Here is a 16135-nt window from a genome sequence, read left to right as displayed (position 1 = left end):
ATATCTAAACTAGAAGCATACAGTAGGAATATGCTACTTCCTAGCCTCTTGAGTCTTCTCCCTCTCAGCACCAGAGCTAAAGCTTAAAAAGTGTTAAATGAAGGGATGAGTCTAACCACTTAGTAATTAAGATAAAACCTACCCTATGCAGATATATATCAATCACAAACCAAGTACATGCATAAGAAACCAAGTACGTAAATCATACTCACACATATCATGACTCATCATTTCTTATTTAATAATTTCTTTATCTCACATATACTAGGTGCATTGTCACCATATTCTCATATATGTGACCATAACCTATTATTCATACGACTTGCCACAACTTAACACGTGTGACATGTTATATACTTATCTAGGTAATGATCACAACCTTATATCCTCCTTATTTTCTTAGATTGAAACCGTGAGCTATAATATTGATTAAGGCTCCGTCTGTGTGATTGGACTACCCAAGCTCACCAATTGTGAGGTGTGACCCAGCTAAAGATCACATGACTCACTCTCGGACCACAGCTTCCTCCATTCTTGAATTTCTAGGGTATCTCATACCCTAGACTATTCTCCTCATTGAACTGATGGAAATAGCTAGGTTCTAGTCCCTCAACAAACTATGGGACAGTTCCTTGACAAACTATGGGACAAGGCTATACCCTTGTGTACTAAAAGGCAGCCTTAATATCACATGAATTTTTCTCTAGTCCCAATCTCTAGGCAAACTCTCACCATTGATCATGCTATAATCAATACTTACTTGTTTTTACATTTTCATTTTCATTTGCTCATTAACATAACATAAAGTTGGGCTCACGACCACGCACTATCCAAATGTGTATTCTCATTATTTTCTCAACATTATTCTTACTTGTTTCAAAATCCACTTCTCATTAACACATAATTACCTTTACACAACATCAAATTCATTTTTCAAAAGCATAAACGTGTTTATAGTTCAAAAACCCTCTTGACTTTACATTTTGCATTTCAAGCCAAAAATAACATTATGCACATACAAATTTTCATACATTCCTTGAAACTAATACATGGTTTCACATTGAAAATCAATTCTATATGTGTAACATTCATAATTCACATTTAACAATCAATTAACATATAACTATCCAAAATAGGGTTCCCCTAATTATTTCAAACCTTTGAGAGGTCAAAGATTTTTCCCTTAATATTTTAGATTACAAACTTGAATTTCCAAGTCAAGATAAATGTCCAAGAGCCAAAACTACAATTAATCAAGTTGAATTTTATCAACATTACCAACTCAAGCATTAAACCCTCAATCTTCTACTTTTAAATTGCTCAATGTTCACTCTACATGAGTTAGAACCTATTCATTATGTTCATTATCCCTCTTTAGTCCCCAATAATATTAATGAACCATTAAATTCCCATTAATGGCATCACAATCTTCCAACCACCCCTAATAAATGAAATTTTTAGATATTAATGGTGCCCAACAACCCACGACATAAAAAATTTATTATACTAGGTTTAGATACTCTAATATACTCCTATTAACTTCATTTGAGTCAATAAATTTGGACCCATAACCTATATGGACCAAAAATCCACTTTCACTATCAAACCCTAACTACAAACTCATAAATGTGAAAGAGGTGGAGGGTTTAATGAGTGTGGTACATACCTTGGGTGTTTGTAGCCTCCAAAATACTCCTAATATTGTCTACTAGAAAACCCTAGTAGAGCTCAGTGCATCCTCTTCGTTCTCTTCTCTCTTTTGTGTCTCAGGTTTGTATCTAATAAATTGTAGAAAATGACCATGCATTGCGGCGAACGTACAATGCACCATGGCATATGGCACAGAGAGGTCCTTACTGCATTGAGAATGTCTGTGCGCCATGACAGACGATCTCCACACCGCGGCATGTAGCACAGCAACACCAACTCTTCCTTTTCTTCCCCTTTTGATGCTCGAGTGGCTCAACTTGATATCGAACCCATAATTAGGGCTAAAATATAATTGAACATAATTATTATACCTCTTGGCCATACACTACCTTAACTTTCTTAATTTCGCTTATTAATCTTAGTAAATTAGAGAATTAAAAATTGGGATGTTACACTTATAGTCTTTCATGAAACAGGCTCACCAAACTAATGTTCAAACCATGTATCCTCTTCGCGTATGGGTAGTCTCCTAGGTCCATCATAGTAGAGTCAAGCTCTATGCTTGAGACCTTTAGGGTTTCCTAGCCTCACACATAGTAGGACCATGACTCCCTACCCTATTCTAGGGTATATTTGTGGATCATTATCTTAGGTCTGTCATGGTGAAGTCAAGCTCTACACTTAAGACCATTAGGATCTCCTAGGTCCTTCTAGGCGAAGTCAAGGTTTATGCTCAAGACCTTCAGAACTTCCTAGACTTGCACAGAGTAGGGCCCGACCCCCTACTCTAGTCTAAGGTACTCTCACAGATACAATGCACATATCTATGCATATGCTCATCTCATACATCTCAAACATTACTCACACACCCACATACTTATACTTTTATAATGCTGCTGCTCTATCAATTCATAAATCACAATGTAAATAGTTATATAACATACTTGTAAATAATTTCACAAATGAATAAGTAAAAAGTTACTCTAATTACCTTTTACCCTTACTATTAAGAGTTACTAACCACTTTGGATTCTCAAAAGGTGCAATTACTCACGTGCAACATCTCAAATTCTCAATCTACACAATGCAACATCCCCAAGTCAATTTTTAACATTTAGCATAGGCATTGATTTGGCTAAATCAAATCCCTTAACATATAAAACAGTTCAATTAACACCTTTCTAATTCATTAATCTATTATTTATAGTCATTGGCCCTATAAGCTATACAAATGACCATAACAATCTTATAACTCATTTATTCACCCAATTTCACCATTTTAACCTAACTTTTTAGGCTAACCGAGCCTAAATTCTTATGGTTCAACTATTTAATTTCAGATTAGTCACAAAACCTTAATTTCATATTCAAAAGCCCATTTTAAACCTTTCTTTTCAACACCTTAGAATTTCATAATTCGATTTCTCAATCGATCAAATTCAATGAAAATGGGGTAGAAATGAAGCTTAGGGCCGTACGATATTTACCTGATAAGTTACTAATTGAAGCAGACTCTTGGTAGCCGGATAATGGTTGCCCTAGCAAAGCAAAGCTCTTCTCACATCTCAGCTGTGTTTTCCCCTCTTTCCCTTTCTGATTTCACAAGTTATGACTTAGCCTTTAAGTAATTTCTATACAATGCGCGGTGGATGGTTAGGTCAATCTCACTTGTGCTCGTGCATTGTGTACCGAATTGTCATTATATCCTTCAATCCTATCAATATAACAGCTAACCAACACAAGACATCCACTCAACATCCAAACCATAATCAATCTACTAATTATTAATTCACCCCTGATTAGCAACTAGTTTTCCTGGATTGAAATTTAGGATGTTATATTAGTTATATTTTCAATCATATTAGACTTATATATTAATTTCAATGTTATTACTTTATTATGGTATGGTGTTGAAGTTGGTAAATCCTTTTAATTGTAATTGATAAATCTAGTTATGTATTTATACTAATAGTCCTGAGTTATATTTAAAACATTTAAAACTAACATGTGAGCTTATTTAAAAGGATTACTTTTAAGTAGGCTTTTAGGTTAGCCTAAGCTTTAAGTAGGCTTAGGCTTAAGCTTATAAATAGTACTCACTCTATTAAAAAATATACAACATTTTTAATCGAATCTTAACCCCAATAAAGTAGTTACTTGTATTCAAACTATCCTTATCTTTTTATATTTATCCCTATTTAATGGGATGTTTCACTCTAAAATAAATATAAAATGATTTATTCAATAGGGACACTTTTGAAAAAAAAATTATATTTTGAAAGACTAATATTGCCTCACATTTTAAATATCTAACTCTTTAAAAAATGTCTTGTATTTTTAAATGGAGGGAGTATTTTAACTCATTTGTTTTGTATACACTTTGAATGGATAAGAATTGTTGTCATGTTGCCTGTCCTATGGATTTCTCTCTTATCTATATTCTCTATTTTTTTAATCTCTTTCTCTATTATGTTCTTCCTTTCCCCTTCCTCTTCTTCATTCCACTTTGCATCAATACTTCTGTTAGTAAGATAACTAAGAGACTTTCGACCAAAAAAAAAATGATAATCAACTAAGAGATAGTGGTAGAGGAATATGTGGTAAAAAAAATTTAAAAGGTTAGGGATGTTAATTTTTAACTTTTATACTATGCTTGTTAGGAGAGAAAAGTGAGAGGGAAAAGTGGGGGAAAATGACATTTCTCCTACTTGGCTAAGGAGAGAAAAATGAGAGTGAGAGAAAAATAATATATAAGATTCATATGATTTTACCTTCAACTTTTCTCTCCAAATATGAGGAGATTTTGGAGAGAAAACTCAATTTTCAAATTTCCTCATGAATCTTTTTGTTTCCTACCTATTGCCTCTCTCTATTTTCATTCTAATTGTCCTTCCATTTTAGAATTTTGATTATTATATATTTAATAATTTAAGAAATAAAAATTTAAATTGGACAAAATATTTTTTTGCTAGCATTGGATAAAAAATTTAAAATTATATTTTTATTTAATCAGTAATATATAATTAAAATTATAAAAATAATATTTTAAAATATTATTTTTTATGATATATATGAATATTTTTCAGCAAAAAATGAGGTTATTATTATTCATATGAAATTAATAATTTTTTTCCTCTTGTTTTCTTTGAGGCTCTCACAAAATCAAGCATGGGGAGGGAAAATTAAAGCAAGTAAAGCATAGCACAATGGAAGATAACTCATGCATTCATCAGACCCAAGTCATGGTCTAAAATCAAAGAAATAATGTCAGAAAATGGGATGTGTGCCCTAGCATGTACCACATGCGTCGCGGCATGTGGAACTGGACCATGAGCTCCCCTTCTCTGTGCCACGTGCTGTAGCGTGATGTGCAATGTACTGCGGCGCACATGATAGTAATTTTTGTTGTCATATGACAGTTCACAAAACAAACTTTTAACATGTGCCATTTTTACATACGACGATTGATTGGAGTAGTTCAAGTGTCCACATAAAGTTTATTTCATAAGCTAACTAATGAAATAAGTTTGGACACAATCTAAAGGTCCAATCAAAATTTGGATACTCGAGGTGCAAAAAGCTAATTTTTCTAAAAATTTGAGGCAGTTAGCTAAGCACTCAAATCAAAATTTGGGTAGTTATAACTAAGTTTAAAAGGACTTTATATACCTGATTGACCATAATTTATATCATGCACACATATAAATCAAAATTTGGCCATTCAATAGCCCATTCACACATCAAGAAACTTTTTCAAAATATCAACACAACATACTATTTGGCCAATTTCTAATTCATTCATGACATTTTTGCTACTAACATATTCACAACATGTTTACAACTAAATCTTAGCCCATGCTTCTCATTTCACCACTTATTAACACATATAGGCTAAGATTTACAAAATCTCAACAATTCACAATTTTAAACATATATGCAAGCCTTATAGCAATTTTTATATACAAACTCCATAAAAGTTTAGGTTTATTACACAAGACTCAAGAAATTGCACAGCTTATTAACACTAAGCTAGCTCTAAATCTTTCCCATTGCCTAACTAACTATTTTGACCTATAAAAATATAACTACAGGGTGAGATAATAATCTTAGTAATAGAATAACTCACTACTATCAATTATTACATAATATATATTTGAATATAGACATGATCATAAGATTCACTTCATCATTATCACATTTCACCACTATTCACCACTTTCATAAGCATGATCACTACTATTTGAACCTTTAAATCACCCCAACTTGAAACTATTGGTTTGCCTTAGACTAATGTACATACTCATTGGTCCTGAGAACACCTTTAGTAGTAGAATCACTTGACCAAAGGTGTTTTGTCCCACCTTCGGATTATAGTTTCCCCTAACAAGCATACATGGGGTGTCGTTGGCTCCAACACCGCATCACAGATGTTAAGGAGCCCAAATCTCCAACACTGTACCTTAACGCCGCATCTCAAAAGATACTAAGGAGATATGATTCTCTAACACCGTACCCCATCAAGCACTAAGGAGAATATGCCATATGGACTTTCACTACTTCTCCCTATGGGTGAACTTCCACATCTAGGATCATACTTTTGTATAAACTACATTTTCATATATATAAAACCATATACATTTAGATATAATCACAAAACATGCAATTCATAAACTTAATTCTTTTAGAAATCAATTTCATACATTAAATCTTCATTTGGAAAATATGCTTATTCTAAAATATTTTCATGCAATAATATTCATACTTCCAAGCAATTATAATAGATAATCGAATAGAGGAAGTTATTCGATTATCTCAACCTTTTTGTCACTAGAAAGTTACCTGTGGATTTCAATGACCACTAATATGTCTTTATACATTTTCTTTCTCACTCTACAAGAGAATTAGGCTAATCTACACATAATTGGTACTATTAGTTAATTAATCAAGTTGACCCAAAGCACTTAACTATCACTTAAAGCTACATTTAGCCACCCATTCCTTTCCACTTAGTCAATCTTGGTCCATTACTACTCATTTATGACTTTTTATCACTTCTAGAGATCCCATTTCACATTTACTCAATTTCCACCTTATTTCTCTTCCTATTTAGGGCCAATTTAAGCTTATAGCTTCAAAGGTTTATCATTCAACTCTAAACCAGTCACAAACCCTTAATTTAACTCATAAGAACTTTTTCATTTCTATAGGGTAAGAAACTAACCCCTTAAATTTTTTCAATTCAATTTCTCTATAAATCATACTAAGAGAAATTATAGTAGAATCAAAGCTAAATGTTATATGAGACTTACCCAATAAGCAACCAGTTGAAAATGCCTTCCAATGGTCCACAAATCCTTTCCCTAGTAGAAGATTGCTTCTTCTCCACTCCCTCTCACATTTCTTTATTTCTTTCTTCTATTTTTCAATTGTTGACCATAACTTATTTAGCAAATTTTTGTGCCATGCATCACGGCGTATGACGTAGTGAGGAAAATCCTCACCATGCGCACATGCTTCATTTTGAAACATGGTTCTTCCACTTGTCTATTCATTCCATACTCCAATGAGTTAAAATACTAAACTTTCATCCAAAATTTTAATCATTCACTAATTACTAACTTACCGTTGATTAGTAACTAATTACAAGATTAAAAAATTAAGATGTTACATCATGTCTAATGGATTTTTGTTATATTAAAATAATACAATGATGTTAATTGAATTTTATATTCAAACAAGGAAAAATTCTTTAGTAGCCAAATAAAATATTATGAGAGTTAGAGTTTATTACTTTGGAGTTAGCTACTACTTAATGAGGTTGAGTAGTTGAAATACTTCTTAGGGAATAATATATTAAGTGCAACTAACATAGACTATGTTGATGATTTGTGATAGACAATAAGCAACATCACCAAGTAAAAATAAGCCTCTATATCATATTTGATTGAGGCATGATATTATAAAATAACTACTAAAAATGGGGTTATCTCAATTGAATATGTGAGATTAGATGTAAATATGGAAGATATGTTAACTAATCCCTCGGGGAAGAAAAAAATTAATAAAAACATCGAGGGGAATGAGACTTTTGCTAGTTTGAAACCAATAGTGACAGTAACCTAACCTTAATGATTAGGGATCCAATGAAGAAGGTTCATACAAGTAAGAACAAGTCATTTGTTAATTCTTCTAGCATTAAAATTACTTTGTCCCTCTTTCTATGATGCATGAGAAACTGCTAAAATGTATTACATAACATCTTAGGAAAATTAATCAGGATTAAGTTAAATTCAATAAAGTTAAGTTATGAATTAGTGTGGTATATGGCAAGAGAGGTGTAATGAGTGTGTTGGATTGTGATTTCATCCCTAAATTTGGCTTAAAGAGAAGTCAGGTCACCCAACCATCGAAAAAAGGAGAAAATCTAAAAAGAATGATTTTGTGCCACATTCTACAGTGTGCAGCACACCTGTCATGACTCACAGGTATCCATCAATGAAGGAAGACTTCTTTGTGCCATGCACCACAGCGCATGGTCAAATTTTTACTTAAGCAAACCTGTATCTATTCAAAACTAAAAGAAAGAAAGAGGAGAAAATAAAGAGCATGCCTCATTCCTCTACTAGGGCTTGCTACATTGAAGGTTTGGGAGAAAATGGGAGCTAGATAACACCCAAGGTAAGTGTACTAAGCTTCCTCCTCCCTTTCTCTTCTACTTTGTTAAAGATTTGAGTTAGGAAAGTAATTTTTGATCCATAGAGGCTATGGGTCTAAATTCATTGACTTAAATAGAGTTAATAGGAGTTATTTAGACTATTTAAAGCTAAAATTAATGAGTTGATAAGTGGATGGTTAGAAGAGGCCATTAATGGCTAAAAATTAGTATTAATGTAGGTTGGTGTGCGTGTCTTGAAGCCATTAATAATGGTTTAATAGTTCATTTATGATGATGTGAGTTAGAGGAGGTTAGTAAATCTAATGGGTATGTTTGAAAGTGAGGTTGTGGTTTTGGGTGAGTTGGTAATGTTGAGTTAAAATTGAAATTTATTCTACTAAGGATATTAATGATTATCCTTATGGTTTAATTGTAGACAAACTAAAATTAGCACCATTCAAGCTATTGAAAAGATTTGGAAGTGTGTGATTTGAGGCAAACCTTTGACATCTGAAAAGTTGGAGGTAACCAAGGAAAAATTTAGTTTGTATAATTACTTGTTAATTAATTATTGTTGAAATAAATTGTTTGAAATCTAATAGGTGTTTGTAAACTAATTTGATGAAAATTGTGGCAAGTTATGTGCAAGGTGAGAAATATGCTTGAATCAAGAAAATGATATGTATGTTATATAGGTGTTATTAATGCTATTGATTAAGAGAGCAAACGCGTGCGTGTGTGAAAATGAATAACATGAGGTATTGTGCATGATGAGATATATGGAGTATGATAGAGATGATTTGTGATGGGTATGATATGATGTGATGGTTGTCAATAATTTTGCATACTATGTGTTAACGTGTGCATGGCATGATCACTTATGGTGGGAGTTCTCCTAGAAAGAGTAGTGATAAAACTAAGGCATTAAAATTGAATCAGCCATTAAACCGGTTGAGATCAGGTGTTAGGAGTCAAGAGTTCAATCGGGGTGGAACCGGGGATCAAATGGTCATAATAAAATAATATATATTTTTATTATATAATAAATATTTTTTAAAAAAATTAATGTAAATGTATAAAATTTATAATATATAATTTTTTCCTTCATCTACCTGTACCTTCATATTTCTAGCCTAAAAATATCACCATTCTTTAACACTTTTCAATGTGTAGCAAACATCAATCACCTTAAATTTTGAATTTTCATTACACATTGGGTCATGTATTATTAGTCTTCATCTTCTTTTTTCTTCATCTTCATATGCTTTTCTCTTCTTCTCTCTTCATCTTAGCTTAGCTTGAGTGATGAAAGAAATTATGCTGAAGAAAAGAAAGAGAACGTGCAAGTCATCTCAGAATCATAGCAGCAACATTAAGATCCTGAGTAATGTTCATAGTGCAGGAGACTCGATGGCAAGGTGGACTTCAGCAGACTTGACAGTGAAAGAAGCAGACTAGAGAAAATCAAGAGTCTAAGAGCGAGGTTCTATTTTTTTAAGAAAAAATGGGTGTTTGGAATTAAACATGATAACTTGAGAAAGAGGAAGAGATTTAGTGCTTCTACAATTTTTTTATATTTTAATTTTTTTAAATCCTAACCCTTAAAATAACATCATTTTGTAGGTTAGAATTTGAAAAAAATTCAACCCACCTAACTTGCTTGAGCTGTAGGGTTAGGCGGGTTGATCCAGGTTAATCCTGGGTCACCCAGGTTAAATAAATCTACTTCACATTAGAAAATCGAACCGAATAGATGGCTGAGTCACCAGGTCATTAGTCCAACTGGCCAATTCAATTTTAAATACAATTGATAAAACCCATATGGTATTAGCAGCTTACTATTAGAATCAAAACCAAGCTAGACTGCCAGCTATTGGAATTAGGAGATAGTCATTGTCTTATGGTTTATAGGGATTCTCCCACTTATTCTTTGAAGGAATCAAACCTAACTATGTCTCCACTGATTCATGAAGAGGCTTGATTAGGGGTATGACACATCATGGTTATTAGTACTAGGGGAATTGTAGATCACAAGTGAATAAGGTAGCTTTAGCTAGGTAGCTCCTCACAAGTAGAAGGCTAGGGTAGTTTGAGTTTATAAACGTAGCCCATAGAATAGCCACTAGTTTCATGTCGGAGGTATTAGGGGAAGGTATAAGGTTGGCATTTATCATGCATTTCATATCCAATCACATAGTTATTATTGTTATGTTTTGTCATGATTTGATAGGAGCACATGGTTATTATTATTGTGACTCCATATGTGTATTATTGTTTATACATGTTGTGAGATGATAAGTGTTTATACCCAACCATATGGTTGTTAATATTGTGGTCATGGCAACCTTTTGAAAAACATAAAAAAGTTGTGAAAAATTGTGTAATTGCTATTTGCATTTATAATTAATTGACATACAATTGTATAGGCTAAATTAACCTTAGTTATTGAGTGATTGTACTTACCTTTCATTTTTAATATTACAGGAACTAGCTCATTGGAACAAAATCAACAAAAATGATTAGAGGCTTGGGATTCAAAAAAAATCCTACTAGTAGGCCTTTTAGCATTTTAATTATGTGTATTTTGTGGATAATTTGCCTACTAGGATTTATTATGATTTTTTGACTACTTGCACTAATGGTGAAATAGATTTAAATGTGTATTTTGTGCCTTGGGTTGTATGTTATGTAGTTGTAGAGTTTAAAAGGGAAAAATACTAGTGCAAGTAGGGAGTTGTGTAAATGGATGAATATGATGACATTAATAGAAAAAATAAAATTAGTGACAAATATTTAGTGATAGATATATAGTTCGCCACTAATTATAGGCATTAGAGATGGACATTTTGTGACGGACTAAAATCGGTCACTAATTACATAAATTAGTGACGGATATAGGATATCATTACATTTTGGTCAAATTTTATAAATATAGTGACCAATTAAATCCATCACTAATTTTTATCACTAAATCTTTATATTAGTGACAAATATTTTTAATTAAAAAAATTAGTAAAATGAGCTCAGATATTTTATAAAAATAAATAATTTATAATATACAAGAAAGATTCAAATAAAAATATTCAAAATTATCAAATTAAATAATTACACTAATATTTTTCTCTTATTACAAGTAAAATATATAATATAAAATGATATAAAAATAAAAAATATTTTCATTTATTATGTAAATTTAAAAGTAAAAGAAATTTTTTACCATATGAAAATATTTTAATCATAAAAAATAATATAAAATGATATATACATATATTTGTTTTCATAATATATATTATTTTGTACCAAATAATATATTTGTTAACTAATAATAAATATTGAATTATACATTTATGTGTTAATGCATGTGTATATGATAATAAAATATCAACATATTTAAATAATAATATATATAAATAAATAATAAATTTAACTTAAATATATGTGTTTGATTAAGTAATATATATTAAATTTTGCATATTAAGAATGAAAATTTATCCTAGGTCAACTGGCAAAATGCATATATGAAAAGAGAGATGTCTTGGGTTCGAGACAAGGCAATGTCACATTTAAAGGGAATTAAAATAGACTGTTGATATGGTGGTGATGTGACATGGAGGTCCAAGTAGTGATGATATGGTGGGTGGTGAGTGATGTGTATTTGTGAGGTGGCATGGGGAGGTGACATAGTAGTGATTGGACTCACAATTTTTTTTTAATTATAAAATAAATTAGTGACTAAAATTTATTAATTAGTAATAGATATTTTCCATCATCGAATTAGTGACAAATTCATTTTAGTCACTAATTAGTGATATCATATTTATGATAGAAATTAGTGACGAATGATTTGTCACTAAATCTAAAATTAGTGATAGATTTTGTTTACTCATTTCATTTTTTCTAGTAGTGTGATTTATATGTTGATTTATGAGAATTAGGCTCCCCTTCATGTTTTTGTAATCAAGGGATTAAGCATTGAAAAAATTGATATATGTGTATGATTGGTTGGCCATGGTGTGCTACACGAGTTTGTTATTGTCCATTGAGTGTGGTTTAAGAGTTGGTATAGGCTCTTGGTACTTGTATTAAGAAATGAAGACCCAAGTTGTATATTATTGTGAAAAGAAGAGAGTTTGGAAATGGGTGTCCATCTTTTTATTGAAAAGCAATTTGATTATGAAATCGGTGCAGTAGCTATGGCTTGGAGAAAGCTCTCTATAAGCACCTAGATCACCTCAATCGATAGATGGAGAAATGGAATAAGTTGGAAGTTTGCCTTAGAAGCTGTTATATTACAACTCTGATGTTGTCAAAAATGTCTAATATGTCATAGCACATGTCATGGAGGCAACAAGCCCCGACACATCTGCAGTGAGCCATGGTGCACCTCTGTCTTCGATGCTTAAATGTGATTTTTCTCCTCAAATGGATATGCTTTGGTTTAAATTGGATTCCCATGCTTTCACATCCTTATGGGTTATACCCATGACTACCTTGTATTTTGAAGTTAATTATGGACTAGTAAGGGTGACCTTACACATTGCTGGCAAGGCTAAGTAAAGCTCTTAATGATTTCATATTCCTCATGGAAGGTGTATTCATTACAAATACATTTGACGAAATAACCTAGATGAATGTGGAGTGGAGTTGCTCTTATGAGATTGTGATGAAATCTTTAGAGCATTTGTTGAAATACAAGGTGCGTGCACGGTCGTCAAAGAGGAAAACCACTCGCTAACAATAGAAATTGACAGGGGCATAAATTTGAATGACAAGACCTCTAGTATATGCTCAATAATTGATGGTTCATAGAAGTACTATTACATGATAGGCTTTTAACTGTGAGTAAAAAATACTTTTAACAACGATTTTGTAACCACTGTTGTTTCAAGTGATGTTAAAAATATGTGATTGTAACAGCGGTTGTCCAACCGCTGTTAAAAATAAACTCTCAACAATGGTTTTATGTCCACTGTTGAAAGTTGCTCGTTGATTTCTTTTGTTTTTTTTTTTGAAAAAAAGGGGACTTTTAATAGCGGTTAAAGGTATAACTGCTGTTAAAAGTGGACTTTTTAATAGCGGTTATTGTTTTAACCAATGTTAAAAGTAATTTTTAACAAAAAATTTAATTCTATTTCTACCTATTTTCCTAATTCCTATAAATGAAAATGTTCTATATAATTTATCGCCAGCTAGTTCCAATACATATAAATAATTCAAATTTCAATATGAAATTTTATATAAATTACACAAAACTCAAATGGTCTATAAAATTTCCTAAAAAACTATCCAAACCTCATATACTATTCACTAAATATTGTGCCCAATGTGTGAAGATATTGTCAACCTCTTCCTTGAAAAATGGATCTGTGATATCAAAGATCTAAATTAAATAATAAAATTAAAATTAGAACATTAAATAACTAATTCAAATAACAATAAAATTAGCTTTTAAAAAATATAGTTACCTTATTTGTAAATTCATTCATTCCCAATGTGATGATATTGAGCATGTGTCTCATCACATATATGCCGCACAAACTAGTCTTTTGTGATTGCCTATAACTCTATATAAAAACATATATATAAGTAATTGGGAATCGGCAATAAATTTTGACAATTGAATAAGTTAATAAAGTATTACTTTAACTTATCTTTGGCTCAATACACATAAGATCCTTTTGTTCATGTGCGTACTTTTTCAGGACCATTGTTTGATATGTTTTCATTGCCTTATGATAAAGATCACGAGATTTGTAATTAATATATCCATAAAAATTGATAGTTTTTGTACAAGTACACTTACGAGTCTATCGTCTTCTTTATGTCTTTATTTGGTTTGTAATGGAGGGAACAGAAGAAGAGGACTATGTTACTCTTTAATGAAAAAACAAACAACTGCCAGTAGTCCCTCCAAAATAGGGTGAGTTATTAGAAAAAATCCACATTTAACCAAAAAATATCAATCGTAAATTAGTCTTTATGAGTACACATATGGAGCTATGAAAACATCCTTTTTAGCTTCACATATTCATTTTTGGAGGTATCGAGATCTTATTTCTGTAGTATTCCCTTTCTTCATCATGTGATGAGTGCAAAGAAATTTAAAATTATCACCTTTGTTTGATGTAATGCACAAACGATGGAGATACCTGCGATAATGCAATCATGCTAGTTGACCGAACTTGATAAGTAAAATATACTTACAACATAAATAACTCAATTGACATTGTGGTAAGCTGACTTTTCAAGAGAAGCCAATTCAAATCTTCCCATTCAATCATCGTTGGATTCTCCCTACCTACAACATCCTTTTGCTTTACAAAATTTTTTTCTTGGAATGATTTATTATAGGCCATTAAAATTATTTGTTGGAGAGGAGTCAACTATGGTGGCTGCAATTGCAATGGTGGTTGTGGAAGTTTCAGCAAGGGATGATTTGGCAAGGGAAGCTAAAAAGGCAAGAGATTGTTAATTAAAAACATGATAAGAAAGAAATATTTAATAACATATATGAAATATTTAATAAAACATACCTTAGCTTGAATCATACTCACAAGTCTCTTGGCCACATGATAAAAGTACTAACAACTTTAGACATAGTCTTGACCTTATCAGTATGGAATGAGATAAACACCTCTGCTACTTTTACATCTTCTACCACCACTCTAACTTGATCTTGTTTCATTTGCTTGTGGTAGATGATTTGTCTCAAAGTGTAACATTCTCAAATTTTAAATCAGATAAATTAAGTTTGAGCTTGATTAAATTGAGTTTATTAGAGAGGTGTGTGGCCAGATAGGCTTAACAAGTGTGTTTGGTTTTAGTTCCAGCCTTAAACGTAGATCTAAAGGAAGTTGGGTCACTCGAGAATGATAAGGGGAAGGAAATTTAAAGGGGTTCTATGTCACGCGCCTTGACTTGTGGACTAACATGCCTGGGGGAGGCCCTCTTTGTACCATGCACTGCAATGTGTTGTGCATCCATTGTGGCATATGACCATTTTTCTACAAAATAAGAATACAAAACTAATGCAATGGAGGAAAGAAACAAAGAAGAGGCAAAGAAGAATGGGAAGAGCAATGATATGGGTTGAGGAAATTGACCATTGGGAGTGTTTTAAAACTCATAAACATTAAATATAAGCTTTCTACACTTAAATCTTCCTACCTTCTTCCATATTCTTAGTATTGGAAGTTATGGTTTGATTAATAATGATAATTTTTGGTCTATATAGGCTATGGGTCTGAATCCATTGACTTAAATAGAGTTAATGGGAGTAGATTGAGCTAATGAAACTTGGTATTTATGGATTTATGATGATTGGTTGTTGGGGAGCATTTAATATGCGAAAATCCACCATAAATATGATGGTTGGGAATAAGGTGGCTCTATTAATGGTTATTAAAGAGCTTAATGAGGTTAACGTGGACTAGAGGAAGCTAAGAAACCCTATGAGTATTTTTATATGAGTAAAGAATGAATCTGGAGAGTGAAGAAGTGTTGAGTTAATAGTGAAAATTATACAAAACTTAGATATTGATGAATCATGTTGTAAATGTTTGTAGAGTAACCTCACTAGCATCATTCAAGCTTCTTGAAAGTTTTGGGAGTGAGTATTTGAGGGGTGAAACCTTTGACCTCTCAAAGGTTTGAGATAACCGAGAAAATTCTATGCTTTTGTGTGTTAATTAGTTTATTGATTTGTAATTGACCATTGAAATTTATGAAAGAAAATGAAATGCAAGTGTGGTAGAAAATACTTGAGAAATCTTAATATTATGTGTTATGCCAATTTTATGAAATATGGCTAGTGGAGTTCTATGAATGCAA

The sequence above is a fragment of the Prosopis cineraria genome, unplaced genomic scaffold (genome assembly GCF_029017545.1).
Source record: "Prosopis cineraria cultivar Desert tree isolate PC_DT_omini unplaced genomic scaffold, ASM2901754v1 PC7, whole genome shotgun sequence".
In the NCBI taxonomy this organism is placed as follows: domain Eukaryota; kingdom Viridiplantae; phylum Streptophyta; class Magnoliopsida; order Fabales; family Fabaceae; genus Prosopis; species Prosopis cineraria.
The sequence above is the reverse complement of the archived record's forward strand: the minus strand, read 5'-3'. Positions refer to the sequence as shown.